The sequence below is a fragment of the Eschrichtius robustus genome, chromosome 6 (genome assembly GCF_028021215.1).
Source record: "Eschrichtius robustus isolate mEscRob2 chromosome 6, mEscRob2.pri, whole genome shotgun sequence".
Classification (NCBI taxonomy): Eukaryota; Metazoa; Chordata; class Mammalia; order Artiodactyla; family Eschrichtiidae; genus Eschrichtius; species Eschrichtius robustus.
The window spans coordinates 46368726-46391179 of NC_090829.1; the positions used below are offsets into that span (position 1 = coordinate 46368726).

The window sequence follows — 22454 nt, forward strand, 5'->3', positions numbered from 1 at the left end:
AGAAAAGACAGCCTCTTCAATAAGCGGTGCTGGGAAAACTGGACAGCTACATGTAAAAGAATGAAATTAGAACACTCCCTAACACCATACACAAAAATAAATTCAAAATGGATTAGAGACCTAAATGTAAGACTGGACACTATAAAACTCTTAGAGGAAAACATAGGAAGAACACTCTTTGACATAAATCACAGCAAGATCTTTTTTGATCCACCTCCTAGAGTAATGGAAATAAAAACAAAAATAAACAAATGGGACCTAATGAAACTTCAAAGCTTTTGCACAGCAAAGGAAACCATAAACAAGACAAGAAGACAACCCTCAGAATGGGAGAAAATATTTGCAAACGAATCAACAGACCAAGGGTTAATCTCCAAAATATATAAACAACTCATGCAGCTCAATATTAAAAAAAACAAACAACCAATCCAAAAATAGGCAGAAGGGCTAAATAGACATTTCTCCAAAGAAGACATACAGATGGCCAAGAAGCACATGAAAAGATGCTCAACATCACTAATTATTAGAGAAATGCAAATCAAAAGTACAGTGAGGTATCACCTCACACCAGTTAGAATGGGCATCATCAGAAAATCTACAAACAACAAATGCTGGAGAGGACGTGGAGAAAAGGGAACCCTCTTGCACTGTTGGTGGGAATGTAAATTGATACAGCCATTATGGAGAACAGTGTGGAAGTTTTTTAAACAACTATAAATGGAATTACCATATGATCCAGCAATCCCACTACTGGGCATATACCCAGAGAAAACCATAATTCAAAAAGACCCATGCACCCCAATGTTCATTCCAGTACTATTTACTTTTGTAAATAGCCATTTACAATGGAAGCAACCTAAATGCCCATTGACAGATGAATAGATAAAGAAGATGTGGTACATATATACAATGTAATATTACTCAGCCTTAAAAAGGAATGAAATTGGGTCATTTGTAGAGACGTGGATGGATCTAGAGACTGTCATACATAGTGAAGTAAATCAGAAATAGAAAAACAAATATCGTATATTAAAGCATATATGTGGAACCTAGAAAAATGGTACAGATGAACTGGTTTGTAGGGCAGAATTTGAGACACAGATATAGAGAACAAATGTATGGACACCAAGGGGGGAAAGCAGAGGGGTGGTGGGGGGGTGGTGTGATGAATTGGGCGATTGGGATTCACATGTATACACTGATGTGTATAAAGTTGATGACTTTAAGAACCTTCTGTATAAAAAAATAAATTAAAAAAAAGGAAAAATTATTAAAAAATATTTAAAAAAAGAAAACAAAGTACATTTACCCTTATTTTTAAGAAATGCAAATTAAGCTAATATTAGTGGACAGAGGGTCATCATGTCTGTAACTTACTCTCAAATGGTTCCGAGAAAAAGAAACAGGTACATATAGCAGATAAAGCACATATGGTAAAATGTTAACCTTTGGGGAATCTGGGTGAAGGATATATAAAAATTCTTTGTACTATCTTTGAAAGCTTTCTGTACGCAGTACAATGTTAGAAATACAGAAAAAAACTGTATGTTTACCTAGAATTTTATATACAGTGAGGGTATTCTTCAAAAAGGAAGACAAAATAAACTTTCAGAAAAACAAAACCAGAGAGAATCTAGGACTAACAGAGCAGAGTTGCAAGGGCCACCACAGGAAGTGAATCCAGCTGAAGAAAATGAGACTGGAAATAATTCTTGCCTTATATGAAGTGGTATGATATTAATTCAAGGTAGGTGAAAAGTTAAGGAAGCATATTGTAATCCCTAAAATAACCACTATAAAACTAATTGAAACAGTGAATAATAAAATTCTATGTAGGAGATCAAATAGAATACTAAAAACAGTCAATTATTTTCATTATTTTAACAAAAAGTAGGGGAAGGGATGGAAACTAGGGACTTGAGGGCTCGTGGCCCAGTGTTCTGCCTCCTTGGTGTGGACTGGACCCTGCTGGCCCCTCAGCAGAAAATTACTGAAGAAATAAATGGCATTCTACAAAAATTGAGGCAGAAGATCAAAATCTGAGTCGTAGGCGGGTTAAATTTCGATAAAGTGCAGGTGAACTGGGAAATGACATGATTAAAAAAATATGATTGTGTGTTTCCAGGAAATGGCTTGGTAGCGTACAAAGATGGGCAACTCTTAATTAAACAGAATATTCAAGGTCACCTTGAATAAGGCCCTAATCCAAGATTTAATCAATGACTGTCTGAGCTACATTGTAGAAACCAAACTCCTGAAGAAGGAGTGCTTTCATTGAAATTCTAACTGGGATGTGAATTCATCCTCTATTGAAAGAAGCTGCAGCCCCAAAGAACACATGGAGTTCTATACACATTATAAAGAAAGAAAATGTAAGACAAAAATGTGTAGCAGATCTGTGGAAAGCATTTGCAAATAAAGGCCTCACATTTTCTGTAGGAGGCCAGATCAGCTTTGAGGTCTTTCGGGATGGATAAAGCAAGAGGTATTGCCTGGGACATGTGGAAAATCATGATTATAAGACCATTTCTCTCTTTGGAGACAAAACTGTGGCAGGTGGGAACGACCATGAGATCTTCACAGACCTGGGAACTGCAGGCCACACGAGTCTGTGCCTGAGGACACAGGCAAGATCTGTGAAGAGCTCTTGTACTAATGGTCATTTTCCCTGTGGGAAGAAGAGGGAGCTAATGAGCCTGACAGGGTCATTCGGTGGCCAAACCCAAGGTCTCCCCTTCATATGCCCACACTACCCAGCCCAGGCCAGGCTCTCCGCAGGGTTCAGTCATCTCATAGGGTACTGACAGTGATATCCTCATGCAGCAGAGAAACCTCCCTCTATCCCCAAACACGTGAGGCCTTCCACCTCCAATGCCAAAAGAGAGAAGAAAAGACTTGTCAAGAATGGAGCAAAGGAATAACCCCACCAGTAGACTTTATCCCTCAACTCCATATTTGCAATCACAGTATGCCTGGGCTTTGGGGAAACTTCCTATCAATCTAGAAAGATAGAGAAAGAACAAATGTGCCGGGCCCCTCCCTCTTCATGGGTCCTATGATAAATGTAACAGATATTTATGTTCGAACCCTCTGCATCAATAACAGAAAGGGGGATTTGTGATGAGTAAGAAAGGACAGGACAATTACAATGATTCGACCCTGGGACAAAAGTCTAGAAAACACTTTCTGAAATGAAGCTCCCTCCTGAGCGTCAGCTTGATGGGGCTTTGAAACTGAGAAGAATGTGATCACTGTGGTGGTATTCAGTTAAATGACTCTGTACAATCTTTCTTTTCCAATCCTGCTTCCTGATGCAGACCTCAGTACGGGCTGCCGACAGATGACAGGCCAAGTGACCACTGACCCCAAGTAGTTTGCACTCAGCTCTCCCAGAAGGCAGATCAGCTCTGTATTCACTACACCTTGAATACCCTGGCTGGTTCTCGGTAACCATGGAGATGGGAGGAAATAGAAACCAACAACCCCTGGTTAGAGAACTGGCATCAGCCGAACAGTCCTTCCCTTGGATGTAGGTTCTGATCCCAGGTCTGGAGAAACTAACTTGGGATGTTAAATTTTACTCAAAGTATCTTCTTATTGGACCTGACTGGCTTCCCAAAGGCATTATTTGCCTCTAGTTTCTCAGGTAAGAGCTTAGATTATTCATAGGAATAGGAGCTGCACTTTACCTCTCTGCAGACTTTTTAATAGAAGTTGTCCACCCAGGCCCTCACTTAGACTTTGACTTAAGGGGTGAGAGCAGCTGTGGTTGGGACCCTCTCTCCTCCCTTCCACATTCTGCAAGTTCTTTGTGAAACTGGAGGCAGCTCAAGGCCCTAGTTCAGAACACAGCTGAAGAGAGCTCCCAAGGTAATTGTTCACACGTCACTTTTCAGTATTTGGCAACGTTGAGACCCCCAAACCCTGCACAGATAGGTGCTGGGGCCAGCTTCAGTCTACAGCGTGGCCTCTGCTGGGGGTCACCTACCTGAATCCTGGGCCAGGAGGAGCCCTGTGCTCTGCATCCCCTGCCTCCCAGCCCCCAAACAGTTGCTTGCATCAGATAAACCTGGTTCCCTCCAAACCTTCTGGCTGCTCAGTCTTCTCTTAGCTCAGGATTGGGTTGGGAGAACAAAAGAAGAAATGCTGGCCTATGAAGTCTGCCCGGCTCAACCACTCCATTTACTACACACAGGACTGTCGTTTCTCAGTGATTCCCAGGCATGACCATCCAGTGGTATCTTTCCTAGTAGAATTTTGCAAATGATACTGCAATGACCTTTCAAAGTGAAAAGCAGCAAATTAAAGTGATTTTATTGTTTCCTAAAAAACAAGGCAAAACAAAATAAAAAGGCAGTGAAGGCTAAACAAAGGACAAAGAACAGATGATAAAAAATAGGACAAATAGCAAGAAGGTACAATTAAACCCCCAAATATCAATAATTATACTAAATATAAGTGGACATAATGCTCCTATTAAGAGTCAGAGATTGTTAAACTGGATAAATAAGCAAAACTCTGTCTATATGCAGTATACAAGAGATGAATTTTAAACACAGGAAAGTTGAAAGTAAAAACATTGGAAAAGTTATACTATGTAAACACAGCAAACTAAAACTGACATGCCTATACTTATATCAGATAAAGTAGACTTCAGGACATGGGGTATTTCCAGGTAATGAATATTCATAATGGTAAGAGAGTCAATTTAACAAGAGTATCTAAAAATATTAAATTGTATGTACCTAATAACAGAGCTCAACAAAACATAAATAATAACTGTCAGAACTAAAGAGAAAACTAGAGAAATCCATCATTATTGTTGAGCATACTGTAGGATTTTACTTACATACTTTCCTAGAACACAAAATACTAATCTAATCTGAGGCAAATCCCATTAATGGTTGATCTTGGTGAGGGTTTGATTCGAAAAGGACAAATTATATTTTCTCAGGGTGATGAAGATACTTTCTTTCTTGATCGGGATGGTGGTTTCACAGCAGTACACATTTGTCAAACTCTTCAGTCCATACACCTGTGCTTTTTATTGTATGTAAATTCTTTCTCAACAAAACCTCAAATCAATGCCCAGTATTTTCCATAATGCCCTTTTGTCACTTACCACATTTAATATTGGATTTTCTACACATTTAAATGTGTTATTTCCCCTTTTGGAATTACAGAGTCCTGCCTGAGTTGTTCATTTACCTTTGCAATTTTGCAGCACTTTTCCCAATTTGGATAATCAGTAAATACCAATTGAGCAAATAAAAATGAACTATAAATATTGAATCCAGCATTTTAAATTGGATTAAGTTTATTTTATATTGTAGAGCAGGGATTAGCAAATGCTGCCCCATGGGCTAAATTTGGTGCACTGCTTGTTTATGCATGGCCCTCAACCTAGGAATGGTGTTTACATTGTAAATGAAAAAAAAAAAAAAATCAGAAGGAGAAAATATTATGTGATAAATGAAAAATGATATGAAATTCAAACTTCACAAAACATAAATGGAGTTTTACTGTAACATAGGAAAGTAAAAAGATGAGAAAAGACATACCAGGCAAACACTGAGAGTGATGAAAAGCTGATATGGTTTTACTAGTATGAGATAAAGGAGGCTTTGCGGGCACAGGGTATTACCAAATATAACTGAGGAGAATTCACAAAGGTAAAAGGTGAAATAGAGATTTTTACTGGGCTGACATAAAGCCCAGGAATCTGAATTGTACCAAGCCCTCTGCAACAAAACCTGCTCTAGAGTAACTGGAATAACAAAATAATCCTTAGTCATGAGCCATGTAAATAATCAGCTATTTCACAAGATACAAAGTAACAGATGGGGTCACACAGATTTAGTGAGAGGAGTGCAAGTGATTATGTAGGCTCTAGGAGAGGATACAATTTGGAAGGCTGTGAGATAAGGAGATAACTGGTTTCTGCCTACACAGTTTCAGCAGCTTTGCAAAGATGAGATTTATAAATACTTTATAAATTAAAGAAATTAACTACAGCATCACTAAACTGAAAATACCACCTACGCCACTTGCACAGTTTTCTATTAATAGTGAGTGAAGCATTAGCTGCCAAGGCCTTGGAATAAATTATTATGGAATTAGAGCTTGCAGAGATGAGGTATTGCCTCTCATATACACATTACTTGTAGCAAGAAAATACCATATTTGGAGTCAATCTCTTGGAGAGTCCAAAAGCTACACACAGTTACATTGACATAAGAGCTTAGACTTACAGCCTTATTAATGTTTTATAGAAACAGGGTGGAGAAGATAAAATGGATAGTAATTTAAATGAAGATGAGATGGTTCTTCAGTACTTCTTAATCCTTTTGGTCTCTCAGCTACTTCTAAGAGTACAAGAAGGCATCCCTTGTTTTAAAAAGAAGCACATCATTCTATAGCGTTATTTATTAAGGAGGGAATACATTCAGTATTAATTACATGAAAGAGTATAGTTAGAAAATAGTTGAGGTCTACATTTAATAAATTGTCATGTAACTCTAATGTGGGTATAAAGAGGTTTCTGTTCAGGATCATCTACCTATAGTTAATAGAATAATTATAACTCTTACTGGCAAATAACAAGCCCATTGGGACTTGCTTCATCAAAAAGGAAAATTTATTAGCAGAATAGAATATAAGGGTAATTCACAGGTCACAGGGGCCTCATGTGGCCAGACCTCAGGAAAAGAACTGGAACCACCAGTATGACTGCCATTAGAGCTTTCTCGTTAATGGTCACTTTGGGCTGTTTCCTTGTTCAGTCTTGCTGCTGAACAACCTCTTCTCATACCTGAAAATGGCTTCTGTTAGCTTTCAAGTTTAGAATCCCTATTGTGGAGGGATGCCATGATAAAGGTTAAATGTCTGGATGCCTTGCTAAGGAACTATTTGGTCTGGTTTGTGTCAGTACCTCTCCTAGTCTAACCACAATGGGTCCTGCTACTGTGTCCAGAGAAAGAGGTCTCACTATTCCAATCTGAAAAGTTATCACTAGTCAAGCCAGAAAATATAGTAATAGGGCCAGATTGACAAGATATCATGTGTCTAAAAAATTCCCTCATCCATAAAAACAATGTTTGATTTTCATTTGTTGCCCTCAACCCACCAACCTGGGAAGCTATTGAGAAAATAACGATAAGAAGATGAGCTTAATATGAATCCATGCTCTTTTAAAATTAGTATCTAGATGCATTTGTCAGAATTCATTGAAAGGATACTGAGGGTTTATGCATTTAAGGTATATAAATTTTACCTCAACAGCAATAACCAAAAAGCACTAGAAACAAATATTGAACTCTGGTTAATAATATGCCCGTTGAGGTATTTGTGGGACCATACTGATGTCTGTAACTTTGTTTGAAATGCATCAAAAAATAATATACATGAATCAATGGTTAGAGGGATGTGTAGATGAATATAGACAAATAGGTCTGTGATAAAGCAAATATAGTGAAATGTTAATTGCAGCACTGACATAGTATATATATATGAATTTTTACAGAAAAATTCTTTCAACTTTTTTGTATGTTTGAAAATTATCCCAATGAAATATTGGAAAAAAATAAAAACTAAATGAATCAGCACTTCCTCACATAATGCATTCTCAATTAGTATTTCTATACACTTGAGAATCTAGAACAATCTCTATGCCTACTACTTTAGATAGTATTTTACATTGCTTTAAACTCATTTGCCTTTGGAGTTTCTAAGTTCAACGTGTACCTTTCTCACTGATTACAGTGGGTCATCTTAAACATTCCTTTCAAGTTTTTAATTACACAATGAAGAGTTATGCATTTTTAAATACAAAAGAGCAAAATCTGAAAATATAAATTATCTGTATACTCACTGCTCAGAGATATTTGGTGTATGTTCTTCTAGAATTTGTTTTAATAAATGCCCTTTTAAAGGTTGGAGAGACTAAAGCAAATATATGGTAGGCATGTATTATCTTTGCCATTTAATAGATCTGGCTAGAAACCCTGCTTTTTTAAAATCCGAATTTATCATTTCCCACCTGAAACTTGTCATGACAAATATTTGTTTTTATCCTTCAATCCTTTCTCATTGACCTAGTCCATGGGTATTTTATGTTCTATTGATTTTCTCAGCTAGTACAGTATTTCATGTAATTCTACATGTAATTCATAATACAATATTATTGGATTGTACTGTCTCAATAACTTAAGTACTGAGATGTTTATCAAGTACTGCCTAATAGGCACCACTATGAATTATGCCACAAAAATAATATAAAGGGAGTAAAACTTATTTTAAAACAATAGAATTATGCCACAAAAATAATATAAAAGGAGTAAAACTTATTTTAAAAAATATTAAACAGGTCATTTTGTTGAATGGTTAAGACAGGTAACTACCTTGAGCCCCAGTTCTAGAACCTTAACAGCTTCAAAGGAAGTAAAATAAGATACTTGTAGCACTTCCTCCACTGCACATCACATGCTCAGTAAATCTAAGTGAGAATTGCTATTAGTATGCTACTTTAAATTTGCATATTATTAGCATATTCACAGACTAAAATATGCTAAAAATGTCTGTACTTAAAAGAGGTTTCAATATTTTCCCCATAAGTAGTTTTTAAATTATTGATATTTTTATTAAGCCCATTTTCATTGATAATGCAGCCCAACTTCAGCTTAGACAAGTTATGGCACCACAAAGTCTGAATTTTTTGATTCTCAGTAATTGAGATTTTGTTATTTAAGAATCTAAGATAATGAACCTCACTTGATGTTTTAGAGTCTTTGGGATGACATCATTCTTTTATCTCTATACTGGACTAGTGACTCTGGTAATGCATCACTAAAAACAGTAAAATCTTTGTTCCTCAAATGATACAATATTATTTATGTTTTCTCTTTGAATTAAAGTTTTTCCATTTGTCACGAAACAGCCTTTACTAATCTGTTCAAATCGTTTGTATAATTCTCACTTCCCATCCATGTTTGCTATATTTTTTCAATCAAAAAGAAGAAAACATGATCGATTAATTTTGCTGTCCTCCGTATCTGATGGAATTTCCCTTCCAATTCCCTTTATGTGAGTCAACTGACATGTGGCAAATACCCTCCTCACAGATGGATGGGTAATAGCAATTGCACAGTTGCTGAATTTTGCAACACAGGTGCTTGGATTGGCTCTGCTTGCCTGCCAGCAATATACAGATCTTGGCAGTCCCCGCACAGTTGTAAAAAGAAGCAGAGGAAGAGCACATACTCATTCAGCTGGCACTCATCCTTTTCTGCACTGAGGCCCACAGTTGAGCCAGACTCACTGCTTTCATTGCCTCTTAGCCCCTGAATCACTGTCAGATTCTTGACCTAAATCTGCGACTTGCAAGGAAACCATTTTGGTTTAATTACAAATGTGCAAGTTTAATATAGAAATAATGTGTTCCTTCATGCAATACTTACTACCAACAAACGAGTGGGAACTGAGAAACTTGAAGATAGTATTTTTTCTTCCTAATACAAAATGGAATGTTTCTACAACAGAAATAAAAGTACATTTAAAGTGAGGTTTTCTTTAACAAAAAAATCATATATTTGCTATTAGTTTTTAAATTAAACCTTTGATTTTCCAAACATTCCTTGGTCCTATGTACTCGAAGATGTACCTTGAGAGAATGATTGCTATTTATGTATGTGGGTGGGTCTAAAATACTACTTGTGAGCTGTTTTTCAGCATGAGAATGTAAGAAAATTTGTCTGTAGTGAGAATTTATGCACTGGGCAAGTTTCTAGGAATCTTAGTACAAATTAGAGGCAGACTCACCCTTGAGGAACGCATGGTAGAGTTGATGAAAATGTTAGTGTGATACCTTCTCCTAAAAAGAAAGAATAAAATGAAGTGATACTTGTGGGGGAGTGGCAGTTGTGCCTGATAAGGGTCAAGAAAAGCAATAGAAAGAAACTGATATATATACTCGGGACTTATAGGATGTGTAATACTTCTTTAGGAAAGTGTGCAGATGTAGATAGTTTGGACAAAGGGAAATGGAAGGGTAGGTTTGTTTTGGAAAATGGGATTTACTTATGTTTGTTAGGATTAACTAGAGACGTGGTTCCAGAGATCCTCTTGGATCAGAAATGAAGAACTAATAATTTTTCCTAAGGATTATGAGGTTTATTTAAACATAGGCAGTGTGGATTGTATGTCAGAAAGAACACTTGATTTACACCCTCAACTAATGAACTGGTTCCACTTCTTGAATTTCCTGATCTCAGCTGCCCCATCTCACCTCACCATAATACACTGAGTTAACCAAAACAAAAATCTTAGAGTCATTCTCAAGTCTTCCTTTTTCTTCATGCCCCATATTCAATCCATTAAAAAGCTCTGATGTTCTCACCTTCAAAGCGTATTCCACCTTCTCATCCAAACTTTCGAGCCATAATCTTTTCTTGTCTGCAGTATTTTAATAGCCTCCTTATTGGTCTCCCTGCTTCTGTTTGGGGCACCTTTCCCAAGAATCTTTGCTTTCAAAATCTAAATCAGATCATGTCATTCCTCCACTTATTACTGTTCTAATAGCTCTCCATTGAATTTATAATAAAATGCAAAGTCCTAATGCTCTTATATGACCCTGCACGATTCAACTTCATCTCCTGTGGCTCATGCTATTCTTTCTAAATTCTAATCTTTTCCTCAAACACAATAAGCTTATTATGGCCTTGGGGTCTTTGCACTAACCTAGAATGCTCTTCCTCAGACATCCGTGTGATGATCTCATTCTTGTTATTTTCATCTCAGATTTAGATAACTGATTTGGGGGGCCATTTGTGACCATTCAGCCTAAGTCATCCTCCAGGCTTACGGTATAACAGTGCTCCTCTAAATAAGACCTTCTGAGTAGCTGGAAACATAAATAAGGAACTTGCAACAGAATGGAAATCAATGCACTGTTTCCTGATGGAGAAAGCTTTGCTGTGTAGCAAAAAATAGTATCTTATGTATAAAGAGTCATACTTGCTATATTCAGAAACTGCAGAAGCAAGTATGGTGAACATTCTAAGAAAAAGTGGCTTTATCTTGATCAGAAAACAGACCTGATTATCTGACAAAGAATCTGCCTGGGCATGGTATTATGACTTTTTTGCTTTTTGTTAACCTCCTATCTTATCAACAGAAAAAGGGAGGAAGGGAGTGTATAGGGGTAACAGAAGGTCAAAGAAATTCTCTCTGTGTGTGGTTGTTATTCAAATTTTGATGCTTCTTTTCCTTTATCTTTTAAGGGGGCGAAATGGCCTGGGTTTTGGGCAAGTCTTCACATCCATTTCATCTGTTCCAAAAACCCAGGATATAGGTACATTCTGATACTGATTGAAGCAAACTGTAAGTGCTCATTTTGGAAATTAAAGACTATAAGTTGTATTTTCATTTAAGGAGTCCTATTGGCTATATATATTTTTTTCCTGTAAAAGAATCAATGCCTCGGTTGAGATCCCAGAGTTCTGCACTGTGGAGCGTGGAAGAGCCATTTTGGCCTGGAAATGTTAAGGGCAGGTGTTACCAGTTATCCATAGACATTGAAGGACTTTAGTAAATTTCTTTGCCAAATGTATAATTTTGAATAACACTGCCTTCATGGATCCTCCAGAATGAGTTAGCAGCAAAATACTGCTCTAAGTAGTTGAAGGTGAAAGCGAGTGAAGCCCTGTGGGGCTTCCAGGCACGGATGCCCTTTTGTCCCCCATTTCTTATAGGCAAGACTGCAGCCTTCATGACCTTCCCTGAGTTCCAGAAGGTGGATTCAAGTGGTTACTAATCAAGGGAGGGAGTAGCCAAGAAACCACCTGAGGCAAGAATGAAGGGACCAGAGAAGCTCAAGATTAGGAGACCAAAGGCCACCTGAGATGAGATTAAAGGAGTGCAGGCCCTACACACACCCTAATCTTGTCAGAGACTTCACCTTCGAATTATTGTTATAAAACCCCTCATCAGGGCTTCCCCGGTGGCGCAGTGGTTGAGAATCTGCCTGCCAATGCAGGGGACACGGGTTCGAGCCCTGGTCTGGGAAGATCCCACATGCCACGGAGCAACTGGGCCCGTGAGCCAACTGGGCCCGTGAGCCACAACTACTGAGCCTGCGCGTCTGGAGCCTGTGCTCCGCAACAAGAGAGGCCGCGATAGTGAGAGGCCCGCGCACGGGGATGAAGAGTGGCCCCCGCTCACCGCAATTAAAGGAAGCCCTCGCACAGAAACGAAGACCCAACACAGCCAAAAATAAATAAATAAATAAATTTATTAAAAAAAAAAAAAAAACCCTCATCAAATCCTTTGGGGTTGGGACACATAGTTTTTCGAGGCAGAAGCCCCTGGTGTGTCTCCCTTTGCCTGACAAAGTAATAAAGCTATCCTTTCCTACTTCACCTAAAACTCTGTCTCCGAGATTTGATTTGGCACCAGTGTACAGAGAGGTCGAGCTTTTGGTAACAAAGGTATTAACATGTTTGATGGAATTATTTAGCATCATCCGTTATATTGCAGAAAAATGCCTGTCAAAAGCAACAGTATGGGTATTCAGTTGTTGTTATATATATTTTTTCCCTGCAAATAATTTAACAGGTTTGGCTGCCTTTTTACAATTACGTGTTATTATTTGTTTTGAATAGGTAATATATGCCCATGCTACAAAGTATAAAAGGCGCTCAAAGACAGAACATGACAAATAATTCTCAGTCTGACATTTCTATCACAGTCATCTAGTTCCTTCCCCAGAGGCATTCACTGCTATAGTACTTTTAAAACGTGTTTCCAGAGAGAATCTATGTATATCTAAGCATAGATACCAAACATATTGTTTTTAAATAGAAATAATAATGTAACCGAAAGTGGGGTCCGGCTGCTTACCACTCAAAAGCTAATAAAGAGGCCAGGTTGGTGGAAAGGAAAGTTTTCTTTATTTTGGATGCCAGCAACCAGGGGGAGGGTGGACGCCTGTCCAGAGGCCAACTCCCCCCCTCCCCTGACAATCAGGGGGCAAGAGCTTTTATAGACAGAGGGAGGGGGCTACAGGCAGAAACAATACACTCAGCTCTGACAGTCACCTTGAAATTGATCGTCGGTGGTCTGACCAGCGTCAATTTGATTGTTTCAAGTACAGTTAATCTTCAGTTCCCGGGTCGGTTTGTTTCCATTTCTTTGAGGCCAGTTCTCAGAATTGTGGCAGCTTATGTCATGGCTACAGCCTGGTCATCACATAGTTGACTTCTTCCACCTGCTGGGGGTTTCAGTATCTATAAGACAGCTCACAGGATATGGCTCAGAATATTATTTGTAGCCTTTGAGGAGGAACTAAAGGTCCTTGACTATGCTCAATGACTAAACTGTTGTTATTTGGTCTCTGACTGTTTTCCTTTGTTTCTGCATTTTCTCACTTGTCTGATTAAACTTATTCTTTGGGTAAAGTTTTTCCACAGACAAAAGGCGGGCTGAGGACATGGTGGGGCAAGGGCCATAGGGTCCTGCTCTGTTTCAATAACACATCTTTAATATTATTCACATTGATATCTATCAATTAAAAGAATCTTTGAGATTTTTCCATATCAACACATAAGGAGTCAATTACCTCATCCAACTGCTGCATGGTATTCCATTTTCTGAATAAACCACATTAGCTTTAACACCTTCCTATTAGTGGACATTTTTGTTGTTTTCTAATCTTTCTCACAAAGAAGAATTTTTTTTAAAGTCTTGGAGAAGTCCTAGGATACTGTACTACTCTAACATTTTTTCGCCCTGAGAAATACTGCCCTTATTCAATTTACAGGCAAAAAGTTTGTATTTAACATACTTTTTTCCCTGAATTACATCATCAATTCTTTCTTGTCCTCCTATTTCAGTTTTCACAGTTAGCAAGCTGATTGTGTTGTATCTCCTTCTTCAATCGTTCCTATTCATCTTTGGCTTTTTTTACTCCTGCTTTCCTTTTATCTTATTTTGTTTATTTTTCAATCCTGTCATATTGTCAGTGTGTTTTCAGCCAGGATCATTCTCTTTTATGATGTTCTTAATGTGGACTTCATACCTGAGATTTTATTTTTTCCTCCTTCTGTCTTGCGCTTTGCTGACTCATGTGTTGTATCTCTTGTTACCTATGATATCTTTCCTGAATTCTTTTATCTCTGCTTTGAACTATTTGTTATATAATTACTTATTAAGATTTTTTAGTTTAATGGCAATATATTTGGTCACAATTTTTATCTGCTCCAAGAATTTTTTTTTCGTAGTGAGTGTTTTTCGTCCATCCTTTATTTTCCTGATTTCTTTTTCTTTTGATTCTAGCATTTTCCTATAAATCCTGTGCTGGTTTTGATCTTGGGTGGCCTTGGCCTGCATTGGCTTGGAGCAGGATGTCGGTTCCCAGCCAGAGATTGAAGTCAGGCCACGGCACTGGACTACTGGTTAGTGACAAGACCCTGGCCCTGCGTCTTTGTAGAAATGAATTCCCACAAAGACGGAAAGTAGTGAAACAAGTAAAGTGTTTATTAGGAGGAAAAAGGGTACGTGTCAATAAGCACACAGGGGTGAGCTCAGAGAGAGGTCTCGCCCTCATGGTAGTTTGAATCACTTATATGGGACATTTCTTCTGGGTTTCCTTTGGCCAATCATCTTGCTTTGCCTGGTTCTGGGTCCGTATTTGGTATATCTCAGGGTCCTTCCCTGTGTGCGTGCACATCTCTTAGCCAAGACGGATTATAGTGAAGAGGCCTATGGGTAGGTTGACATAACTCCCTTTTGACCTCCAACGAACCTTTCTGTGCATGTACAGTCGGGAAGGTCTCCCTGACTTCAAGAATGAGATATATGTGATCTCTGATCTGGGCAGGGCTCAGCTTCTCCTCCCTCCTGCTATTTTGGAGTATCTGTCCACAGGGGACAAACTCCGGCTGCTCAGCCTGGGGCCCATCTATCTCCTGCCTCAGTTTCGTAATTTCAATGAGTTCAGTTTGGGACCAAGAATTTGCAGAAATTTTGCATGAGGCAAGAATTTTTCTTAGAACTTACTGAATTAGGTCATTATTTCCTTAGTTTATTACTGAAAAATATTATATTTAAAATACATTTTGATATTTAATTATGGCATCTACAATCTCTTAGCTTAGTGGTCCCCACTTGTTCATCTTGAGTGCTATTTTTTTTAATTAATTAATTTATTTTTAGCTGTGTTGGGTCTTCGTTGCTGCATGCGGGCTTTCTCTAGTTGCGGTGAGCAGGGGCTACTCTTCATTGTGGTGTGCAGGCCTCTCATTTCTGTAGCTTCTCTTGTTGTGGAGCACGGGATCTAGGCATGCAGTCTTCAGTATTTGTGGCACGTGGGCTCAGTAGTTGTGGCTCACAGGCTCTAGAGTGCAGGCTCAGTAGTTGTGGTGCATGGGCTTAGTTGCTCCATGGTATGTGGGATCTTCCCGGACCAGGACTTGAACCCGTGTCCCCTGCATTGGCAGGTGGATTCTTAACCTCTGTGCCACCAGGGAAGCCCTTGAGTGCTATATTAGAACAATAAAAGAAGAAGCATTTGGTGAATTTACTATGCCCGAGCCGCGAGTTGATTTATTGCATCTCAGGATTAGCGGCACCATGCCTCTTGACATAATCGAAAAAGCATCTCAGTGAAAAATGAAGGAGTCTTTAAATGCTGCTGAACATATAGGCATATTATATAAGGTATATCTGACAGTTATTGAGCTTCTATTACAACAAAAATAAAATTACTGGTGGAAGTGCTACTCAAAATGAAAACTAGTGCTGTGATCCAGTAAAAATAATTGTACAGTTCTTGTGACTATTATTTGAAACATTTTCAGTAGTCTTTTCTACAGGACAATTAATACCAATAGTGTGATCATCAGTTGATATCACTATAGCTGAGTTATTTGTTCTTGAGTGATATATCTCTTTGAGTTTCTGACGTAAGATACCTGACACACTGATTTACAGGTTTTGAGGATGTAGTTTTTTTTGTTTGTTTTTTGTTTTTTCTTCTTTTTCCAGCATAGGAATTTCTGCACAGATGTCACACATAATTCCAACCTATACCCCTTTACTTTTTTAGAATTAAAAAAAATCTTTAAAAATGCAGGTCAGCAGCATTTAGACTCTAACATTTTAACTAGTCATATTTCTAGTACTGAAGACTGAGCCAGACAAAGACCAAACGGACCTCTGAAGGTGAATACTGGTGTATCCCATTACCAAGCAAGGCTGGAAAAATGTGAAATAAAGCCAACAGGAAAAACGAAGAATAAACTGAAATAGGGCATTGCTAAGGCAGTTTTCTGTCTATCACACCTATCTTGGAATGGAATCCAGATAAATATCCCTTCTGTGGAAGGGCCGTCCACTAGAATTACCTCTTAGAACCTACCAGATATTGGATTTCCCCACTGATAAATTAAAATTATATTAAATATAATAATCTTTCTCCTCTTCCTTTGCCTGTATCTGGAGAACTAGACCAGCAATCCCCACCTATTTCTGCCAAAATTTATTTCAACATTTATATCACATAACACTGTGTTAGACCTATGGAAAGATAATTCATCTGAAAGGATGAATTATCTTTCCATAGGTAAAGCTAGCCTGCCTTTGAATTTCTGCTAGTGCAGAAATAAAAGAAAATTTTAGAGTATTTATAAACATATAAACATTTATTTTTGAAAGATCAAAGGAATTTTTATACTTATGAAATTGTAACAATGAGTTATAAAGAGAGAATAAGTTGAAATTAGAAAAACTATATGAGATGCAAAAAAATATAAAATTTAATAAAAATAATTGTGGTAATAAAAATAATGGATTAGTTACAGAAGACAAATCTGGGAGGAAGAGCAAACACCAGAAGGAAATTTTCCCAAATCAGAATATTTCTAAGGAAAGGAATAAAGAAAAATTAAAGTGAGGGTAAAAGGGGACAGATTCAGGTAATTTGACTCATGTATAATAGGACTATGGGAGGCGAGAACGGAGCAGACAGAGCAGAAATAACAAAAAGATATACACACGAAAACTTTCACCAAATTAAGATGTATATTAACTGGCAGATTGAAAGTAGCTTTGAAATCCTAGGGAAAATTATGTTAGATAAATAATACTTAGATATAACTTGGTGAAATTTTATTTTATGTATTAGTTTCTTATGGCTGCTGTAATACAATAACACAAACTTAATGGTTTAAACAATGGAAATTTATTCTTACACAGTTCTGGAGATTAGAAATTTGAAATCGGTTTCATTGTGTCAAAACCAAGGTGTCAGCAGGGCCACCTTCCCTCCATAGACTCCAGGGAAGAATTTGTTCTTTGTCTCTTCTGCTTTTGGTGGCCGCTGGCATTCCTTGGCTTGTGGCTGCATCACTTTAAACTCTGCCTCTGTGGCTACATTGCCTTCTCTTCTGTGTGTCAAATCTCCCTCTGCCTCTCTCTTATAAGGATACATGTTATTGCATTTACTGCTCACCTAGATAATCCAATATTAACTACTTCTCTTAAGATCTTCAACTTAATCACTTCTACAAAATTATTTTATGCAATATAAGGCAACGGTTACAAGTTCCAAGGATTAGAAAATGGCTGTCTTTTGGGCTTCCATTATTTAGTCTGTGAGTTATAAGTATGCTTGCATGTACGTGTAAATCTAGCAAGCACCCAAACAAAAGATAAAGATTATATGCATAAAAACAAAACTCTAGTTGCTCTTAGACTTTCATTCTGTAGAGAATTCTATGGAGTTGAGAAAAATATATTTAAATGGTGATATTATAAATTCAATGAAATAATCATTTATTTGTGAGGACACCAAAAGATTTTCTCAACTATAAAAAGGCTTGGTTTACTTCTCCTGAGGAAAAAATTGTGTTGAATTACAGACGAATGGGAGATGAATCAAGGTTAGAAACTTAAGGATAGGGAAGTCATTTTATAAAGGTCTGGCAATAAGCACAGACCTTTATAAAACTGACAGACGTAAACGTCAAATTAAGTCTCAGGGCTGGAGTGCCGGCTTGGCTCAGTCCAGATTTACACCCAATCTCTAGGTAATCTTCAGTCCTATGGCTTTATATACCATCTTTATGATGGAAACAACTTAATCCATATCTCTAATTTAGACATCTCCCCACTACTCTACTCTCATTTAACGAAGTGTTTTCTTGGTTTCTTTCTTAGAGACTACATAAACATCTGAAACCTAGCATGCCCTGAACCAAACTCTTGTTTCTCTGTTAGATCTATTTCTCTATTTAGACCTACAGCTTTCCCTGTCTCAGAATATGATAAATCCATTCAACCAGTTATTTAAGCAGAAAATCTTGTAAAAATCATTATTTACTCCTCTCTTTCTTTTGGCAAATCTTGTTGGCTATGGCTTAGAAATATAATAAATATAATACCTCTTACTTCTCGACAGGTACTAACTAGGCTCAAGCCATTCTTTTCTCTTGCCTGGAATAATTAAACAGCTTTCTTTATGCCCATTCTTGCTTTTGTGTAATCTAGCCTCCAAGGAACTAGAGTGCTCCTGCTAAAATAAAGGATGATCATGATTATGTTACTCATCTGCTCAAAGCCCTGTGATGGCTTCCTATCTGCCCTTCTCCTCACTTCCCGCCCCATTTCCTACCACCTTTCTCTATTTCCTCCAGCAGTTTAGATCTCTTGCCTGTTCCCTAAACACAGTAAGTGAGACGATCTCCCCAGGGCCTTCTCATTTGTTCCCTCTGCCTGAACTTAAGTGGCACAGTGTCCCCAATCATTCCACTACTCAATTTCTTTAGGTAGGATCCAAGCCAGACTCAATTTACTAAAACTTATATGCCTTGGAGGGATAATGTAATGTGATAAATCAAATACTTTTCATTAAGACATTAGCATAGGATAGTTGGAATTTTTGTTCTTCCAATGGATAGTGACAGTCAAAAAGAGGTTGAAAAGATGATTGAAAGACACCCTAGAAAAAGTTAGAATGTTTTTCAGGCATTAAAAAATATACATGAAAAAGTAGAATTCCATATAGCAGTGCCAGCGAATGATCAAGAACCTTAGGTGCTCTGGAATTCGAGGCATTCCTTTGTAGCCTTCAATCTACTCTAAGATAAGAAAATTGCTGCCTCTCTAACTGGCTGTAACACCAGGTGACCTGAGAGGAAGGACATGGTATTCACTCTCTGTCTTTGAAAACTTCAAAAATCTTAAAAGAAGGACTAGTGTTCTGTTAGAATTCTCACTTAATATTTTGCACATGACTTCAAAGAGACAACTCCAAGGGAGATTATTAAAATTTTATCTTTCATGGTTATGTGCAAATGTTAATTCACTTACCAAAGAGAATATTATGCACACATTTGGTTTAAAATTGAAATGCCACAGCAGATGTTAGCATTTGAGTTTTTCACTCACTTATTACCCTGCACAAAGATAGTAACTTCAAAATTAGCATATTACAATGTTGTAATACAATGATAGCACATTTCAACTAAAGAAAACCAGTAGAATGTCTTTAAAGGCAATGGGGGGAGGAAGAGTCCTCTTAGACTAAAAATGCCATTTTGTGTCTGGGGCTATAGACTAAAGACTCATTTCCACTGATGTGGTGAAAAATAACAACTAAACCAAGTTTTGTTCCTCCTGTGGAAACTGTCTTTAAGAAAAATAATATAAAATTACCTGGAGTGCCTTCAAAGGGGTCCTTGCAAGTAGGATTCCTGAAGTTTAAGCTATTCTTCATGATAATTTTTTTTTCTGGGAAGATGCTATTTTTTGTTCCCAAAGGCCTAACAGCCTAATGAAATTTGCATTATAGATGTATATGCAATCCTTTATATCACCAGTGACTCCTAGACCACTGTACAAGAATCTGTATCTAATTTTTTTCTTTTCTTTTTTTTTTTTTTTGCATTCATGAAAAAGAAAAGGAAAGAGGAGAGGAAAGAAGAGAAAAAAAGTAAAAACCTCCTACACGCAAAATGGGGGAATCCATTTGTTTACAGCCATTCTATCAGGAAAAGGGTATGCCCATGAAAATTTAAATTTGATGTGGAAGGGAAGAAAAAAAAATACTATGGAACATTAAGAAATGCTAAAAATGAAAAATTCCAAAAACTTGAGATTAACACGAGAATGAAAAGTACCATCTGCTTAAACTGTAAAAGATATTAGAAAAAATTACTAAAAAATAGATAGTCAACACCTCATAAATTCAAGTTTTACTGCCCTCTTCACTAGGGAATCACTTTTTCTGAAGGATATCTGCTGCAAGAAAACATTTGTATTTTCCTGATATGATATTGATAGTAGAATATTAATATAAATGTGAATGTGCCCTAGGCACTTTAAGAAGTGTTGAATTTTGGTTTAGGCTGTGAAAGTAAATATTGCACTGAACAAAGTTCAACAGTCAAGAAAGACTTTATATAAGGCTACTGCAGTAGGGGAGAGAGACTGAACTCAACACCCCTGAAATAAAAGATGTGAAGGTTTCTAAGTGTTGAGGTGAGCTAGTGAAAAAGTACTGGAGGACTTTGGGGGAGGGTTGACCAGTGGGATGTGTCGAGCTTGTAGAGTTATCCTAGAGTTTGAAATGTTTTCTTCTGGGATTAAGCCATCTGTGGCTGGTAAATGGCTCCCAAAGTAGTTAGGCTTCTACCTTCCCATCGAGACTGAGAGATGGAGGCACTATCTCTTATAATGTTTAATTTCAAAGTAATAGTTCCCAGATCCTTGTGAAAGACATTTCCTGGGTAGTAAAACTGGCAAGAGGTCAAGAGGCTGGGAGATTTATATACATTTCAAAGGGACAGAGAAAGAATTTACAATTGCAATATTTCTGAAGCAATTTCTCTAAGAAACTGGAGGTCAGAGGCCCACAGCCAGGAAGAAATCTGTCTAAAAGTTAGTCAAACTGAGGGGAACAGTAAGGCTATCTTGGTCAAGGCAATGGCTTTGAATTTATATTCCAGGTTGTATTAGGTATACTAGTAACCCTCCCTTTGGTTAAAATTGGGAGTGGCTATCCTAGATAGATGATAGATAGACAGACAGATGATAGATGATAGATAGATAGATAGATGATAGATCATTCTCTTCATATATTCACTTCAAGGATTATAGAATGCTTAACACTGTTATATACCTTTTTATAGTTTATTATCCAGAGACTTCTTTGATAAGTTTTCCCCCCTTTTCTCCCTGAACCATTGAAGGAAATCAAAAAGAATTAAAACAGAATAGAACATCTCACTTCAGAAAAGCAAGGTAATACAGTAATTACCTCAAGCAAAAGACTTCTGCAAATTCTTCTGAGGAGAAAAAAAAAACTCTTAGTAATCACCTACCTAGTTTAATAATCATTAAGTAATTAATCCCTAAAAACATCTCTTTTTGAGCCTGGTGAGAATGATTATTTATCCATATTTTTGAGAGTTCACAGACAGTTGATACTCTTTACATGAAAAGCGCAATGGAAAATGGGAATTAAAGTTCTGATTCCTTATCTTGAATCTGAATTACTATTATTAATTATTGTCAAGTGAAAAAATTCTGGTTTAGCTCAAACCAAATGATCTTCTGTAATAACTGCAGTTACATAAAACACTGTAAAATATTGTATGTATTTTATGTACTCTTTCTAATTTTTCAAACATACCTCTCAAAGCATATATTTATGGTAAAAATGACATCCTGAAAAGATAACTTTCTGGTGTGGAGGTCATAGAAAAAAAGTGTGCATGCCAAATTCATTTTACACATTCAGTAATATCTGTTACAGTTCCTTGTTCAGAGAAAAACAATTAGGTCTTCAGATATCAATATCAAGTACATTTCTTTCTCATGCCAAACTGCAAGTTTTATAGTTATCTGCTTGTGAGTAAAAAATGGTATGAATATCCCCCCACTTGCTGAAATCAGAATCACCTGGGAAACTTAAAAATACTGATGTCTAGGTTCTACTCCCAGAGATTCTAATGTGTAGCCAAGGTTGAAAGTTAAGAATCCCTGAGTTAAATACCCAAATACCAATGTGAAATTATCTACTCTATATATCTGCAATTCCCTTTCTCATCACCTCTTCTGCCCTGAAATTCTCAAGTATTTAGGATGGCCCATTTGATGGCTCTCCTCCTCCTCCACCCCTGCCCCCAACTTTTTTCTTCTACTTTTTTAATGCTTCTTCCTGGCTCTCTGAGGATTCACAGTGCAATTTTCCTGCTACACAGAGGAACTGAACTTGGCTGTATCTCATCCTCCCATCCATTCACTCAATCAACAAACCCCTACACAGTGTGATGGCACTTTGCAAGCAGTTCCCAGCTGCGAATCTAGAGATGAATCTCACCATATCAAGGCACTGACAATTAATTGCCTTGGAAATTTTGTTTTTTTCACTTTTCAGAGTAACCATAAAGGATTAAACC

The 22454-nt window shown here is 37.4% G+C and overlaps 1 pseudogene; it reads left to right on the forward strand.

Moving 5' to 3' along the window:
* The first annotated feature begins 1902 nt into the window (after window positions 1-1902).
* Window positions 1903-2656, forward strand: LOC137765865 (phosphomannomutase 2-like; annotated as a pseudogene).
* Window positions 2657-22454: the final 19798 nt, after the last annotated feature.